General features: G+C 49.2%; 1 long non-coding RNA gene across 1 annotated transcript; it reads right to left on the bottom strand.

The window, feature by feature from the left end:
* Positions 1-10,996: 10,996 nt before the first annotated feature.
* On the bottom strand, positions 10,997-11,928 carry LOC123368795. Its single transcript, XR_006578894.1, has 3 exons — positions 11,784-11,928; positions 11,307-11,454; positions 10,997-11,127 (listed from the first exon to the last, which is right to left on the bottom strand). It is a non-coding gene; the product is annotated as an uncharacterized LOC123368795 (long non-coding RNA).
* Between the last annotated feature and the right edge of the window lie 6,276 nt (positions 11,929-18,204).

Here is an 18,204-nt window from a genome sequence, read left to right as displayed (position 1 = left end):
ACTGGACGGGGAGGTTTCAAAGGCCTAAAAACGGTGCTGAAGCAGGTTAAAAATAATCCAGTTTTTTTTAAAAACAACTTACTTTTTATAACCATTAAAAAACCATCTGCACCTTTTACGGCAAAATTGTGGTGCAATTTGGGTCACATTCCGTGTGAGCTACACGTGACAGCCGTGTGTCACAAACAGAATTTCAGCAACGTAAAGCAAGTTTTCCCCTTTTTAAAAAATAAAGCGTTTAATACTTACATTTAAGCAAGGGATAGAAAAGAGATTTGATTTCTATTCCAACAGGACTTTTTTACATGCTTTAAGCAAGATTTGTTTTATTCTTTTAGTGGTAAAAATTGTGTCTGAATCGTGTTTATAATATATTAACTCTTTCTTTCTTTCTTTCTTTCTTTTTCAGCAGGGGAAAATCTGTCTGCCTTGCAGGATTTGCCCGATGTCAGGTTTTTGCGGGTGAGAGCAGGATACAAGTGCAAGGAACACTTGGGAGTGCAATTGGGTTGCCAGCTCGGTCAGACCATTACCGCAAATAGTGTCCGGTCTGAGCTGGCAACCCTCGAGTGGGAGTGGGTATTGCAGGGAGGGATTTAAAAAATAGTCCTGCTCAGGGCTTTAGTGGGGTCCCCTCCAGCCTGGTAGAACAGCTGCTTCAGCCAAACACCCGTTCCTGGGCTCAGGACAGGGGGAGCCAGGGGAATCCTCTGCCCTGGGCTATGGGGTGGAGCAGAGAAGATGAGCTAGTGCCCTGATCTTGCTGCAGGCGTCTGTGCAGTGCCTGGCCTGGCGGGGACCCTGATCGTGGCTGGGGTCTCCATGCTGCCCTAATTAAAAAAATTACTGGCACTCATGATTTCAAGCATCCTCCTTAGGCTGCAGAATTAAATTGGGTTGAATTATGGGGCTGAATCTGCCCCACCCCGTCCCTGTAGCAGCTCCCAGTTCCCCTCCCCCAGTGGGTCCACTTCCACCCCCACTAACATGATCAGGCGGGGAATAGTGACAACTGTTATTGTTACATGTCATCATTAGACTCCAGAGTCAGCAGTGGGGGATATGATAGATATGACACTTCCCTGTGTCAGCTCCCAGTTGCCACCCACCCCACATGGGCACCACTCCCCACCCTGTTCTCCCACCCATCTGCTGAAACCACCAGCAATGAGAGGGTAAAAACTAACATTTAAAGGGTTATCATTAGGCTTCAGAATCAACAGGAGTTAAACTAAAGACATGAATCCTTTTTTGGTCTCTCCATGTCTACTCCCAATTGTCCCACCCCACATGGGTATCACCCCCATCCCCTTCTCTTGCCTCATCCACCCAAGCAATCAGTAGGTCAAGGTACACTGATGTGCCAGCAAGTGACATCATTAGTTTCAAGTGTGAACGAACCCATGGAGCAAATGCAGCCAGTTCTCGCTGCTCAGAGCTGTTGTGTCAGGTTCTCTGCAGATGCTGGTGCTTGTCACACCGGTTAGATGGCTTTCTTTGCAGCCATGAGGGCTAGAGAATTAATTTGTGAAATGAAGGCTGAGGTGCTACAGAATCTGTGGGGTTTCTTTCTCTTTCTTTCTTTCTTTCTTTCTTTCTTTCTCTCTCACATAGTGGCAGAATGAAGACAGGATGAGTTAAAGTTCTACCAAGATGGTTCATATTAGCAGGGTTCTGGAGTCCCAGGCTGGCAGGGAAAACAGGCTCAGAGGCAGTCTCAGCACATCAGGTGGCAGGCCCAAGGGGGTCTCTGTGACACAATCTGTCACACAAACCACACCTATTGGTGGAGTTTGCATCTGTATATTCACACATGCCGGCTCCAGACCAACAGGAAGCAATCTCAGAGGCAGCCAGCAGATGGCACCCAGCAGCATCAAATCACACACCTAGTTATAGCCTCAGGGCCCTGTGTTAGGCCTGACCTGGAACTGAGCAGCATCAGCTCAGAGATTTAAACCCCTTGAACCAAACCAGGGCAAACTGTGTGTGGACGGGGCTCAAAATTGTCAAACGTGCCCCACAGGCCTGAGCGTCAAAGGGATTTAGGCACTTAATGGTGCAGCTGTGCTCCTTACAGGGTATTCAAAGGTAGCTGTGCAGATTAAGTGCCTAATTCCCATTGACTCTCTATTATACTTAGGTTTGAAATTACCAGCTTTTATAGGTGCCTAGGAGCTTTTCAAAATCCTGCTTGGCACCTTCCTGCACCCATAGGTGCCCAACTCCCTTTGACTATCTGGCCCCATGTGTCTGTATTATGATTTAGGCTCCAAAATCAGTTCAGGGCTGCAAGGCTGAGCAGAGCAACACCTAGAATACCTTTAAAATCTGGGTTGTTGCCTTTAGCACGTGTTAAACTGGTCAACTCCCCCTCCACCCACCCACACACCCTCTCTCTCTCTCTCTCCAATCTACTAGACACACCACTCCCCTCCCAAAGGTGGAGCTAGAACCCAGGAGTCCTGGCTCTGAGCCCCAACCCCCGCTCTAATACACTGGACCCCACTCCCCTCCCAGAGCTGGGAACGTCTTACAGATCCTTAATATGACAACTTGTAGTGTGACCGCCCCTCACGCCACCCGAGTCACTCTGCCCTCGGGCCCGTCATTCCAGCGGGTATTTCCCGCCCATCGCCGCTGCAGGAGGTGGAGGTGCTCGCTGTAGGCTCCATGAGCTGCAACAGTCTCTTCCGTGAAGCATTAAAAGAGCCTGCGAGTTACAGCCCCGTCACAGAGGACATGATGTGGGCCGGGTCCATGCACGGCTGTAAAGGCTTTGCTTGGGTGAGGTTCTCAGAAGGAGACCTGGAGACCCCCTCTCTGTGCGGGGTGCTGCAGGGACCCCCCCCACCTCATTGCTCCTGGCCCATTGTCCCTGTTGACTTGGTGTTGGGTGTCAATGGGACCAGAGGGGCCAACTCCATGGGGGTCCCATGGCTCAGCTCCTCCCCCTCCCTTTCCCCCCAATCCTCCCACCCACTGGCGGCCCCACCGATCAGCTCCTCCCCCACCTTCCCAGCGCCTCCTGCCCACCACACTCAGCTGCTCAGTGGCATGAAGAAGATGCAGGGGCGAGGGGAGGGGTGGGAGCAGGAAGAGGCAAGGGAGGGGGCAGAGTGCGGTGGGAAGAGGCAGAGGTGGGGCAGGCATGGGGGGCTTGGGGGAAGGGGCAGAGTGGGGGTGGAGCCTGGGGTGGAAGGGGGGGGGTCAAGCACCACCCCCGGCAACTCAGGAAGTTTTCACCTCTGGGTGGGACCCACCAAACCGTGGTTCTGCATGGAGGGGCTGAGCTCTGAGTTCATTCCCCAGCGTTCAGACATGACACCTCTTAGCGTGAGGCTGCGCCATAGAGTATAAAGTCAGCAGGATCCGTCAGCCCATCCAGTCTGACCTCCTGGATACCCCGGACCATAACTGGACCCGGTTACCCCTTCACTGAGCCCAGGGACGTGCGTCTGGGTAAAGCATCTCCCAGAAAGGCAGCCAGTGGGGATGTGAAGCCATCGAGAGATAGAGAACCCACCACTGCCCTGATGGAGCCCGGACCCCACCCCCCAAAACCCTATTTCTGTCCCTGTCTCTAGGGTGACAGTGGGGGACCCCTGGTGTGTGGAAAGGATGGGACCTGGTATCTTGCTGGGATTGTGAGCTGGTTACTGAGAACATCATAAAATACTTTTGCTGGACGTTCGCAAGGTCTCCTTAATTTGTTTCTTAGGAGCCAGAACAATAACACGTAAGAACCCCAAACTCAGAGGCAGAGAACGTAGGCTACTGCCTATAACAGAGAGGCACAACTCACTGGGGACCTGCTGACTGGCTGCTGCTACGCCCCGATTGTGTGCTGCCCTACCGAGCTCCCCAGCATGCAAGCACGCCCAGGAACCCTGCCCAACATTTAAAGTCACAGTATTCAATTTTAACACAACCACAAATGCACCAGAGCATCAACATTTCCTGTTTTACAAGGCCTCTCCTTTTTTGGAACCCTTGTTTCTAAACATGCCATGCGGGATTTGAATCAAATTTCAGTGACTAATTACCATGCGGGTGGAATCACCATTACTGTGTATTCTGGGTAGTTATGTTGTTGGCTTCTTTAGGAAATGTGTGAAAAGAGGAGCACTGGGAAAGCCTCCCCCCCCCCCAACACACACACATCACACTGGTGCTGCCTGAGCAGTAGCCTTGTCCAAAGTAGTGTTGCCCTGGCACCCTCAATTCAGTCCCATTGCGCATTTGCAGGATGATGCAGACTTTAATGATATGATCCCATAGTATTTTTTTCCCACAGGACCCGTTCCTTATTCAGTGCACAGGGTTTTCTGCTCTGGGGCTGGGTATTGAAGAAGTCTGTTGCCTGTAGGATCCCTGCCTCATTTCTTGCAGAGTTAACGTTGCACAGGCAATGCTCATTCTGGTATTTCCTAACTTGAGAGTGCTTCACTTTGCAGCCTTTTAGTCCTCTGTGCATTTCCTAATGTTTATAGCTTGCTTTACTGAGGAGAACAGTCTCCATAACAAAGGCCTTGGTTATTTTTGTGTGTGTGCGATGTCTCCATTATTTATCTGGTCAGTGTCACTAGTGTGCACTTTACAAGACAGAGAAAGTAAGGACACTCCCTGATACAAAGCCCCGATGATCTAAGGAAGACTGACACATACAAAGAAAGCAGGAGATGTAAGAACTAGGACGTTCTTTCTTTCTTCTGATGAATAGTCATCTATTATGAATTACACTGGTCCACAATTTTTGAGAAGTCGTCTGCTTCAGAAATAAAATGTGGTATTTATTATGTATTTTGATGTGCTGAATTCAAATATGACAATTAAAACAACTGATTGGCTACTGTTTCTAAGATATTTACGTTTTTACATTTTATGTCTATGTATATTGTGTAGATAGTAGAGTTTTAATCATAAATTGTAAACCTAGGTCTTTTCATGTGCTTATGGTTGCTTTACATGATAATTTTTCACCTGTCCTGTTTATGTAACACTTTAAAAATCAGCAAAAGGGTTATCTAACTAAAATTTATTATGAAACAAAAGGCAAAAAACTATTATGTACATAGTTTAGTCCTATTCAGTGTCTACTCAGCGCTTCTTGGCTTGTCTCTTGTATTCATTAAATGGAGCATCTCTTGTCACTGTCCAGCAATAGTCTGCAAGCATTGATGGGCTCCATTTGCCCTGATAGCATTTCTCCATTGTTGCAATGTCATGGTGAAATCTCTCGCCGTGCTCGTCGCTCACTGCTCTGCAGTTCGGTGGAAAAAAATCTAGATGAGAGTGCAAAAAATGTATCTTTAGTGACATGTTGCAACAAAGCTTTTGTATGCCTTGAGGAGGTTTTCCACCAACAACCTGTAGTTGTCTGCCTTCTTGTTTCCGAGAAAATTTATTGCCACTAACTGGAAGGCTTTCCATGCCGTCTTTTCCTTGCCACGCAGTGCATGGTCAAATGCATCATCTCAAAGAAGTTCACGAATCTGAGGACCAACAAAGACACCTTCCTTTATCTTAGCTTCACTTAACCTTGGAAATTGTCCACAGAGGTACTTGAAAGCTGCTTGTGTTTTGTCAATGGCCTTGACAAAGTTCTTCATCAGACCCAGCTTGATGTGTAAGGGTGGTAACAAAATCTTCCTTGATTCAACAAGTGGTGGATGCTGAACACTTTTCCTCCCAGGCTCCAATGACTGTCGGAGTGGCCAATCTTTCTTGATGTAGTAGGAATCTCTTGCACGACTATCCCATTCGCAGAGAAAACAGCAGTACTTTGTGTATCCAGTCTGCAGACCAAGCAAGAGAGCAACAACCTTCAAAACGCCACAAAGCTGCCACTGACGTTGGTCATAGTTTATGCACCTCAAAAGTTGTTTCACGTTGTCATAGGTTTCCTTCATATGGACTGCATGACCAACTGGAATTGATGACAAAACATAGCCATTATGCAGTAAAATAGCTTTAAGACTCATCTTCGATGAATCAATGAACAGTCTCCACTCATCTGGATCGTGAACGATGTTGAGGGCTGCCATCACACCATCGATGTTGTTGCAGGCTACAAGATCACCTTCCATGAAGAAGAATGGGACAAGATCCTTTTGACGGTCACGGAACATGGAAACCCGAACATCACCTGCCAGGAGATTCCACTGCTGTAGTCTGGAGCCCAACAGCTCTGCCTTACTCTTGGGTAGTTCCAAATCCCTGACAAGGTCATTCAGTTCACCTTGTGTTATGAGGTGTGGTTCAGAGGAGGAGGATGGGAGAAAATGTGGGTCCTGTGACATTGATGGTTCAGGACCAGAAGTTTCATCCTCTTCCTCTTCCTCATCTGACTCAAGTGAGAATGATTCTGGTGCATCAGGAACCAGCAGTCCTTCTCCGTGGGGTACTGGGCGTATAGCTCATGGAATGTTTGGATAATGCACAGTCCACTTTTTCTTCTTTGACACACCTTTCCCAACTGGAGGCACCATGCAGAAGTAACAATTGCTGGTATGATCTGTTGGCTCTCTCCAAATCACTGGCACTGCAAAAAGCATAGATTTCCTTTTCCTGTTCAAGCACTGGCGAAGATTTGTTGCACAAGTGTTGCAGCATATGTGTGGGGCCCACCTCTTGTCCTGATCTCCAGTTTTGCAGCCAAAATAAAGGTGATAGGCTTTCTTAACCATAGTGGTTATACTGCTCTTTTGTGATGCAAAAGTCACTTCACCACAAACGTAGCAGAAGTTATCTGCACTGTTCACACAAGTACGAGGCATCTCTGCTCACTTTGGCTAAACAGAAATGTGTCCCTTTGCAAAATCAAACACTGACAAATAAGAGAGCATGACACTGTATGATTTCTAGAGCTGATATAGGGCAATTTGTTCAGCAGAGTGATGTAAGCTTCGTTACGATTGCATCATCCATGACTTCTAGGAATAACATGATGCAATGCATATCATGTATGATGCAATACCAGCTTCAGATTGCATCATTCATTGTTTTGCCTAAAAAGCAAGTACTGTCCAAACCACATGCAGCTGATCTGAAGTGCCGCGCAGTGCTAGGTTTTGGGTAGCAAGCCCCCTCACAATGGCAAAGAGCCTTTTCAGAACTCTGATGCAATCTTCCCTTGATGCTCATCAGCTCTGGTGGCCTTTAACCTTAGGCTCATCTCAAGCTCTTTCCACCTCTGGATGCTCTCTGCTGATTTGCTGCCTTCTCGTGGCATGCCCCATTTCTAGCCAGATTTGTCCAGTCCTTTGTTCCTGTAGAACTCAGTGTGGCTGGAACATTAGACTGGAAGAGTTTGCAACAAAAACAGTATGCAGCATTCTGGGGTTTTGAGTACTGTGGCAGAGCTCTGACCTTGCTCCCGTGGGTCCTGCACTTCTAGGCGGTTTATGCTGCCTCAGTGGCTCACTGTGACCCTCCACGGAGCCCTTCTCTCTCCAGGGCCAGGGTTACAGTCTACTGAGCCCTTTTCATCATAGGCTGCAAGGAGGTTGGTGAGAGAACTCCCACAGTCTCTGTTCAGCCTCCTGTCCTGACAGGGACCTGACTTCCCCTTCCAGGAGCTGTTCCTGTAGTGGTGGGTTGGGGGGAACCTGGGCCCGCCCTCTACTCCGGGTTCCAGCCCAGGGACCCTAATGGTGGCAGTTGTTGGCAGCCGACTTTTCACTGCCAGAGATGCTACATTTCCCTGGGACACTTCCCCACAGCTCTCCTGCTTCTCCCTTCTTCACCCTTAGCTTAGGGCTCCCTTAACGATGGTTTGAGGGTGTCTTCATTAACCAGCCCTTCAGCTGCACTTCCTCTCCTCTGGCTCCCTGACTCTCCCCTGTCTGACTGGAGTGAGCCCTTTTTATAGTATCAGCAGGGCCTTAATTAGAGACAGGTGTTCTCATTAGCCTGGAGCAGCCCCTGCTCTGGTCAGTCAGGGAACAGAAAACTGTTAATCTAGTGGCCAGTATATCTGCCTTCTGCTACTCTGCTGTACCCAACTGGCCTGGGTCTATCACAGTACATAAGCCATGGCCTCTCCGCTTTGTCGCCATTGGGGATTTCACACCAGGAATGTGTTGGATGGAAACTTCTATTTTAATTGTCTTTGGGGAACATGAAGTTTTTCACTCGCTGTGGCCCAGGCAGTACGAGGAAGTCCCTCAGGCTACTGCTCAAGTGGGTCCACAGTCCTGGATCATCTAGATTTCAGGAACTGAACTCAGCAGCAGCTGTTTCTTGTGCCTCCACCACACTCTTCTCTGATCTACACTTTTCTCCAGGAATGTGCATGGTTACATCCATTTGAGATGGAGATATGGATGCTGCAGTAGCTGCCAGGTCTCCTGCACTCTGACTACATGGAAGATCAGGCATCTCCTCACCACTCACATCCTCACTGGGGCCGGAAGGCTCAACGTGAACATTTGTGTCTCTGTATCTCAGGAGAGCTCCTTCCTGCTTAGACAGAAAAGCTTCCTTTGCTTTCTTGCTTTTTCTGAATGCTGCCCCAGAGGGGAGTTTTCTTCTTTCACTCATGACTGCTGTTCTGTGCCAGCTAGAGTGGCAGGGGACAAATAAGCAGGCTGGTAGCAGGGTCTGAGCGAGGGAAGAGATCAGCGTCTTAAGGGCCTACTCGGCTCCTACTACTTCAGTTGACTGCCTGTTCTCCTCAAGCGGGTTCAGGGAAGCAGCAGGAAACAGGAAGCTCCCTGACAAGCTGGTGTTAGTCCAGACTCCTGGGGGTGCTCAAGAGGTACATTAGAGGCTCCTCCTCCTCTCTCTGCCTGCAGCTCCTGTTGCTTTCTGTTATTCCCTCTCCCCGTTTCTCCTGCCTGCCTGTTATGTCTCTTGTGCCCCCTTCCTCCAGCACAGCACTCCACCAGCTCTGTGCATCTACAGCAGAGAGAAAACATATGCACCAGCACCAGACAATTTTCTACTCTCTGGGTCCTAGTGGTGCCCTGCCACAGTTTGGCACCTGTGGCAGCCGCCTCAGTTCGCCTCCTGGTAAGGCCAGCCCTGTCCTGTGGGTACGGAGAACCTAACTCCCATTGAGGTCAGCCAGGGAGGCTGGATGTGCACATTGCAGGAAATAGACGGTCAGGGCAGCATAATCCACTGAAAAAACCGTGACTTGCTAATTGCAACCCAGGCTCTCCCTGTGTGGCTCTTCGTCCTGCCTCTGTTGGCTGGAGCATGAGCAGAGCTTTCTGAGACAGCTGCTGCGGCTGTGGCCAGCCAGCAAAGCGCGTTTCCCATCGTCTCTCTTCTGGCTGTGGATGTTTGACTGCAGCAGCCCCGCAGAGGTCCTGGCCTCGCTCTCTAATGTCCATTCTCCTCTTGCTTGCATGGCGCTTCTTGGACCATGGAGTAGCCTCAGAAAAACATCCCAGTTGTGGACACAGGCACCAGCACCGATTCCACAAGCCAAAGTCCCCTTTGCAATCCAGGGAACCAGCCTGGGTTGTCTGGAGCGCAGGGTGTGGCCCATGGTGACTGCAGACACTGCCCCTGCTGCACAACGACTCCTGGGACCCTCTAGCCCATCAGCACTCGGCTCTCCCGCATTCTGCTGAGCGGCTGAGATCTGGGGGAACAGAAACGCTTTGTGAGAGATGGAAAATCTCCTCCCAGGAACACTCTGTCAATGGCTGCCAGAGGCCGTCCCTGTGAAACCCCAAATGTGCAGCCCCTCGGATTCCCACAGGGGAGATCTCAGCTCATTCACTTGTCACCGGTGGCCGCAGTCTCTGACAGGGAGAATGTAGAGGAGGTTTTTGCCAATGGTCCCTTCTATAGGGCACAGAATGGGAGGAGGTTTGGCCTTGTGATGTGAGGCCTGGGTCTGAGAATCAGGGCTCCTGGGATCTGGGGCTCTGGAATGGGGTGTGGTCTAGTGAGTGGAGCTGGATTTGTTGACAGTGAGTGAGAGGGGCTTGTGCTGAAGGACCCTGGGTCAATCCCCACCAATTCCTGTGATGTCTACATGTGGCCACGATTTTACTTACCTCTCAAGGTAGGTTATTTAGCCCATTCCTGGACACATGTGTTACATCTGCTGCTGGCCACCCCTGAGATGTAGGTCCTTCATCCACACAAGGACATGGCACATCAAGGTCAATCCAGCAGCTCCCATCCGGTCTTCACCTCCGCAATGGAGGGCGAGCTCTAACCTGACCAGAGAAAGACAGGGTGCTGTTCTTCAGGGGAATCTGCTGGAGCTCCTGCATCCCCTGCTCCACCTCACACCCCGACACGCTCAGGGTTTTCCAAAGATACCACTAATCTCGGATAAACAAAGCAGCTGAGATGAGGTCAGTGTGGGTGGATTTACTGAGCAGACTGGTTCTAATGAAAGAACAGATTTCTTCCCTGCTCTAGGGAGATTCCCATAGGAAAAGTCTCGGATGGTTGGGGTGGGGGCAATGCAAACCCTCAGCCCCTTGAATAGCAGAAAATCAGGACTCAGGGAGTTAAGGGGTGTCTCTGTCCTGCTGGAGGGAGCAGATCTGGAGAGCAGGAAGAGCACTAGTGGCATTGTAGGAAAGCCAGTGACTTCTACCTGTGAAGGTGGCTGAAGCTTCTGGCAGACACTAGAGTCCCGGATCCTTACACCTCCTTTGGGGATCCTTTCCCTAGGAATAAAATAAGGACACCACACAGAGAATGACATTTGAATCCCAGGTCTGGGATCCAGGGAAAAGGGATGATCTCAGCCAGGCTACATACCAGGAACCTGATTTTGGTCCCAAGAGCCACAATTACCCAGAGGAGGTTTTCTTCCCTATTTGCTTTCAGGTTATTTACTCACAGTATTCATTTGTCTGCTTTGCTGGGTCTCCACTCTCTGCAGCTGTTCATTGGTTTTAGTAACAGTCTTTCAGTTTTTGCTTCTGTTTCCTCTTCTTACAGGGTAGCATCTGCTTAGCACTTTTAAAAAAAATAAAACAATTCAAAACAAAATCCTGATCCTACATGGAAGAGGAAGGTTCCTGAGAATTTGGCTGCAGAACTTTAGTGCCTGCATATTTCAGTCCCTATTATTTATTCAGGTGCAGGTCTGATGCAATCTGCGCCCCCAAGAATGCCCATATGATGCACGGGGGGCCCTTAGAATACCTGTTAAAAGAGAAGAAGAGAGTAGATTAAAAGGTGGGGAAATCAACCAATGCATCAGCCCTTCTCTGCATCATTGAAGCACCAGGCATGGGAGCGAAACAGGTTAAAAATCCCCATGGTTCTTTCCCACTAGACAGACGTCAAGAAAGAAAAAGGCCTTCAGCCAATTATTTCCTTACACTCGGAAGGGGTGAAATTCAGCCCTGTGCAGACAGCCAGGGCAAGGTCTGTGTATCACAGCGGGGTTAAGTGGCACTTCACTGCCCAGGTGCTGGGAGACTTCAGTGGCACAGTTTTCCTCCTGGATTGGAACAGCCGGCTGGAATCCTGTGAGGTACAGAGCAAAGAGAGGTTTGGGCCACAACGTTCACCTCAGAGGCTGAGCTTCGGCAGACTTTTGGGATGTTCCCATCTGAGGAGGAGGATTTTGGCCAGCCCCAGCTCAGAGTTTTCAGTCACTTCAACCAGTGATTCGCTGGCACAGTTGATCTAAAGCAGCTGAACTTTTCAGGCCTTGCCCCCATCTCCGACCCCCCTCCCACCTCGCATTGCCCTCTAACAGCCCTCTCCCTTCTCTCGATCCCTGCCAAGCCCAAATACAGAGCCTAGCCCACGCTTCTCCTCTCAGACCCTCTCCTCACACGACCCTCCCCTACCTTTGAGAGGCTGATCCCGGTACCCTTTACCCAGCTCCTGGAGAAATCATGGCTCCTCAGGACAACCGGGCAGTGGGTGGTTCCAACCTCTGTGTGGGGTGCGTGGTTTTCCGTCTAAGCTTCACTGAGAGCCAGCATGTCTCGATTTCACAGGATGAGTGAAGTCTAGGAAGCGCTGCACTTCTTGAGGACTTCCAACTTCGCCCCATTTATCAATGGCTTCCACCTTATTTGCATCAATCATAACATCTTCTGGGGAGAGGATGTACCCCCAAAACTCTGTGGAGAGTTGGCTGGAGGTTCCGCTTTTCCAATTCTGCGTTGAAACCATGCAGCCGAAACCTCTCCAGGTTCGGATGTGCTGCGCGTGCTGCTCTGGGTTCTCCAAAAAGAGACGTATGTCACCCCAATAGATGACACTGTCCCCAAATACATCACTGATTAAGTGTTTCAAGGTCAGGGGACCGTTAGTTAGCTCAAATAGCATATCAGACCGTTAAAATGTCCATCGTGTGTTTTGAAATTTGTCTTCCATTTGTCCCTTGCCCAAACGAGCCTTAGATTGGAAATTTGTCCCTTTACCCAGCTCCTGGAGAAATCATGGCTCCTCAGGACAACCTGGGAGTGGGTGGTTCCAACCTCTGTGTGGGGTGCGTGGTTTTCCGTCTAAGCTTCACTGAGAGCCAGCATGTCTCGATTTCACAGGATGAGTGAAGTCTAGGAAGCGCTGCACTTCTTGAGGACTTCCAACTTCGCCCCATTTATCAATGGCTTCCACCTTATTTGGATCAATCATAATATCTTCTGGGGAGAGGATGTACCCCCAAAACTCTGTGGAGAGTTGGCTGGAGGTTCCGCTTTTCCAATTCTGCGTTGAAACCATGCAGCCGAACCCTCTCCAGGTTTGGATGTGCTGCGCATGCTGCTCTGGGTTCTCCAAAAAGAGACGTATGTCACCCCAATAGATGACACTGTCCCCAAATACATCACTGATGAAGTGTTTCAAGGTCAGGGGACCGTTAGTTAGCTCAAATAGCATATCAGACCGTTAAAATATCCATCGTGTGTTTTGAAATCTGTCTTCCATTTGTCCCTTGCCCAAACGAGCCTTAGATTGGAAATTTGTCCCTTTACCCAGCTCCTGGAGAAATCATGGCTCCTCAGGACAACCTGGGAGTGGGTGGTTCCAACCTCTGTGTGGGGTGCGTGGTTTTCCGTCTAAGCTTCACTGAGAGCCAGCATGTCTCGATTTCACAGGATGAGTGAAGTCTAGGAAGTGCTGCACTTCTTGAGGACTTCCAACTTCGCCCCATTTATCAATGGCTTCCACCTTATTAGGATCAATCATAACATCTTCTGGGGAGAGGATGTACCCCCAAAACTCTGTGGAGAGTTGGCTGGAGGTTCCGCTTTTCCAATTCTGCGTTGAAACCATGCAGCCGAAACCTCTCCAGGTTCGGATGTGCTGCGCGTGCTGCTCTGGGTTCTCCAAAAAGAGACGTATGTCACCCCAATAGATGACACTGTCCCCAAATCCATCACTGATGAAGTGTTGCAAGGTCAGGGGACCGTTAGTTAGCTCAAATAGCATATCAGACCATTAAAATGTCCATCGTGTGTTTTGAAATCTGTCTTCCATTTGTCCCTTGCCCAAACGAGCCTTAGATTGGAAATTTGTCCCTTTACCCAGCTCCTGGAGAAATCATGGCTCCTCAGGACAACCTGGGAGTGGGTGGTTCCAACCTCTGTGTGGGGTGTGTGGTTTTCCGTCTAAGCTTCACTGAGAGCCAGCATGTCTCGATTTCACAGGATGAGTGAAGTCTAGGAAGTGCTGCACTTCTTGAGGACTTCCAACTTCGCCCCATTTATCAATGGCTTCCACCTTATTAGGATCAATCATAACATCTTCTGGGGAGAGGATGTACGCCCAAAACTCTGTGGAGAGTTGGCTGGAGGTTCCGCTTTTCCAATTCTGCGTTGAAACCATGCAGCCGAAACCTCTCCAGGTTCGGATGTGCTGCGCGTGCTGCTCTGGGTTCTCCAAAAAGAGACGTATGTCACCCCAATAGATGACACTGTCCCCAAATACATCACTGATTAAGTGTTTCAAGGTCAGGGGACCGTTAGTTAGCTCAAATAGCATATCAGACCGTTAAAATGTCCATCGTGTGTTTTGAAATTTGTCTTCCATTTGTCCCTTGCCCAAACGAGCCTTAGATTGGAAATTTGTCCCTTTACCCAGCTCCTGGAGAAATCATGGCTCCTCAGGACAACCTGGGAGTGGGTGGTTCCAACCTCTGTGTGGGGTGCGTGGTTTTCCGTCTAAGCTTCACTGAGAGCCAGCATGTCTCGATTTCACAGGATGAGTGAAGTCTAGGAAGTGCTGCACTTCTTGAGGACTTCCAACTTCGCCCCATTTATCAATGGCTTCCACCTTATTAGGATCAATCATAACATCTTCTGGGGAGAGGATGTACCCCCAAAACTCTGTGGAGAGTTGGCTGGAGGTTCCGCTTTTCCAATTCTGCGTTGAAACCATGCAGCCGAAACCTCTCCAGGTTCGGATGTGCTGCGCGTGCTGCTCTGGGTTCTCCAAAAAGAGACGTATGTCACCCCAATAGATGACACTGTCCCCAAATCCATCACTGATGAAGTGTTGCAAGGTCAGGGGACCGTTAGTTAGCTCAAATAGCATATCAGACCATTAAAATGTCCATCGTGTGTTTTGAAATCTGTCTTCCATTTGTCCCTTGCCCAAACGAGCCTTAGATTGGAAATTTGTCCCTTTACCCAGCTCCTGGAGAAATCATGGCTCCTCAGGACAACCTGGGAGTGGGTGGTTCCAACCTCTGTGTGGGGTGCGTGGTTTTCCGTCTAAGCTTCACTGAGAGCCAGCATGTCTCGATTTCACAGGATGAGTGAAGTCTAGGAAGTGCTGCACTTCTTGAGGACTTCCAACTTCGCCCCATTTATCAATGGCTTCCACCTTATTAGGATCAATCATAACATCTTCTGGGGAGAGGATGTACGCCCAAAACTCTGTGGAGAGTTGGCTGGAGGTTCCGCTTTTCCAATTCTGCGTTGAAACCATGCAGCCGAAACCTCTCCAGGTTCGGATGTGCTGCGCGTGCTGCTCTGGGTTCTCCAAAAAGAGACGTATGTCACCCCAATAGATGACACTGTCCCCAAATCCATCACTGATGAAGTGTTGCAAGGTCAGGGGACCGTTAGTTAGCTCAAATAGCATATCAGACCATTAAAATGTCCATCGTGTGTTTTGAAATCTGTCTTCCATTTGTCCCTTGCCCAAACGAGCCTTAGATTGGAAATTTGTCCCTTTACCCAGCTCCTGGAGAAATCATGGCTCCTCAGGACAACCTGGGAGTGGGTGGTTCCAACCTCTGTGTGGGGTGCGTGGTTTTCCGTCTAAGCTTCACTGAGAGCCAGCATGTCTCGATTTCACAGGATGAGTGAAGTCTAGGAAGTGCTGCACTTCTTGAGGACTTCCAACTTCGCCCCATTTATCAATGGCTTCCACCTTATTAGGATCAATCATAACATCTTCTGGGGAGAGGATGTACGCCCAAAACTCTGTGGAGAGTTGGCTGGAGGTTCCGCTTTTCCAATTCTGCGTTGAAACCATGCAGCCGAAACCTCTCCAGGTTCGGATGTGCTGCGCGTGCTGCTCTGGGTTCTCCAAAAAGAGACGTATGTCACCCCAATAGATGACACTGTCCCCAAATACATCACTGATTAAGTGTTTCAAGGTCAGGGGACCGTTAGTTAGCTCAAATAGCATATCAGACCGTTAAAATGTCCATCGTGTGTTTTGAAATTTGTCTTCCATTTGTCCCTTGCCCAAACGAGCCTTAGATTGGAAATTTGTCCCTTTACCCAGCTCCTGGAGAAATCATGGCTCCTCAGGACAACCTGGGAGTGGGTGGTTCCAACCTCTGTGTGGGGTGCGTGGTTTTCCGTCTAAGCTTCACTGAGAGCCAGCATGTCTCGATTTCACAGGATGAGTGAAGTCTAGGAAGCGCTGCACTTCTTGAGGACTTCCAACTTCGCCCCATTTATCAATGGCTTCCACCTTATTTGGATCAATCATAATATCTTCTGGGGAGAGGATGTACCCCCAAAACTCTGTGGAGAGTTGGCTGGAGGTTCCGCTTTTCCAATTCTGCGTTGAAACCATGCAGCCGAACCCTCTCCAGGTTTGGATGTGCTGCGCGTGCTGCTCTGGGTTCTCCAAAAAGAGACGTATGTCACCCCAATAGATGACACTGTCCCCAAATACATCACTGATGAAGTGTTTCAAGGTCAGGGGACCGTTAGTTAGCTCAAATAGCATATCAGACCGTTAAAATGTCCATCGTGTGTTTTGAAATCTGTCTTCCATTTGTCCCTTGCCCAAACGAGCCTTAGATTGGAAATTTGTCCCTTTACCCAGCTCCTGGAGAAATCATGGCTCCTCAGGACAACCTGGGAGTGGGTGGTTCCAACCTCTGTGTGGGGTGCGTGGTTTTCCGTCTAAGCTTCACTGAGAGCCAGCATGTCTCGATTTCACAGGATGAGTGAAGTCTAGGAAGTGCTGCACTTCTTGAGGACTTCCAACTTCGCCCCATTTATCAATGGCTTCCACCTTATTAGGATCAATCATAACATCTTCTGGGGAGAGGATGTACCCCCAAAACTCTGTGGAGAGTTGGCTGGAGGTTCCGCTTTTCCAATTCTGCATTGAAACCATGCAGCCGAAACCTCTCCAGGTTCGGATGTGCTGCGCGTGCTGCTCTGGGTTCTCCAAAAAGAGACGTATGTCACCCCAATAGATGACACTGTCCCCAAACCCATCACTGATGAAGTGTTGCAAGGTCAGGGGACCGTTAGTTAGCTCAAATAGCATATCAGACCATTAAAATGTCCATCGTGTGTTTTGAAATCTGTCTTCCATTTGTCCCTTGCCCAAACGAGCCTTAGATTGGAAATTTGTCCCTTTACCCAGCTCCTGGAGAAATCATGGCTCCTCAGGACAACCTGGGAGTGGGTGGTTCCAACCTCTGTGTGGGGTGCGTGGTTTTCCGTCTAAGCTTCACTGAGAGCCAGCATGTCTCGATTTCACAGGATGAGTGAAGTCTAGGAAGTGCTGCACTTCTTGAGGACTTCCAACTTCGCCCCATTTATCAATGGCTTCCACCTTATTAGGATCAATCATAACATCTTCTGGGGAGAGGATGTACGCCCAAAACTCTGTGGAGAGTTGGCTGGAGGTTCCGCTTTTCCAATTCTGCGTTGAAACCATGCAGCCGAAACCTCTCCAGGTTCGGATGTGCTGCGCGTGCTGCTCTGGGTTCTCCAAAAAGAGACGTATGTCACCCCAATAGATGACACTGTCCCCAAATACATCACTGATTAAGTGTTTCAAGGTCAGGGGACCGTTAGTTAGCTCAAATAGCATATCAGACCGTTAAAATGTCCATCGTGTGTTTTGAAATTTGTCTTCCATTTGTCCCTTGCCCAAACGAGCCTTAGATTGGAAATTTGTCCCTTTACCCAGCTCCTGGAGAAATCATGGCTCCTCAGGACAACCTGGGAGTGGGTGGTTCCAACCTCTGTGTGGGGTGCATGGTTTTCCGTCTAAGCTTCACTGAGAGCCAGCATGTCTCGATTTCACAGGATGAGTGAAGTCTAGGAAGCGCTGCACTTTTTGAGGACTTCCAACTTCACCCCATTTATCAATGGCTTCCACCTTATTAGGATCAATCATAACATCTTCTGGGGAGAGGATGTACCCCCAAAACTCTGTGGAGAGTTGGCTGGAGGTTCCGCTTTTCCAATTCTGCGTTGAAACCATGCAGCCGAAACCTCTCCAGGTTCGGATGTGCTGCGCGTGCTGCTCTGGGTTCTCCAAAAAGAGACGTATGTCACCCCAATAGATGACACTGTCCCCAAATACATCACTGATTAAGTGTTTCAAGGTCAGGGGACCGTTAGTTAGCTCAAATAGCATATCAGACCGTTAAAATGTCCATCGTGTGTTTTGAAATTTGTCTTCCATTTGTCCCTTGCCCAAACGAGCCTTAGATTGGAAATTTGTCCCTTTACCCAGCTCCTGGAGAAATCATGGCTCCTCAGGACAACCTGGGAGTGGGTGGTTCCAACCTCTGTGTGGGGTGCGTGGTTTTCCGTCTAAGCTTCACTGAGAGCCAGCATGTCTCGATTTCACAGGATGAGTGAAGTCTAGGAAGCGCTGCACTTTTTGAGGACTTCCAACTTCACCCCATTTATCAATGGCTTCCACCTTATTAGGATGAATCATAACATCTTCTGGGGAGAGGATGTACCCCCAAAACTCTGTGGAGAGTTGGCTGGAGGTTCCGCTTTTCCAATTCTGTGTTGAGACCATGCTGCCGAACCCTCTCCA

This window comes from Mauremys mutica, chromosome 4 (assembly GCF_020497125.1).
Source record: "Mauremys mutica isolate MM-2020 ecotype Southern chromosome 4, ASM2049712v1, whole genome shotgun sequence".
Classification (NCBI taxonomy): domain Eukaryota; kingdom Metazoa; phylum Chordata; order Testudines; family Geoemydidae; genus Mauremys; species Mauremys mutica.
This window is presented reverse-complemented; position numbering and strand designations above follow the sequence as displayed.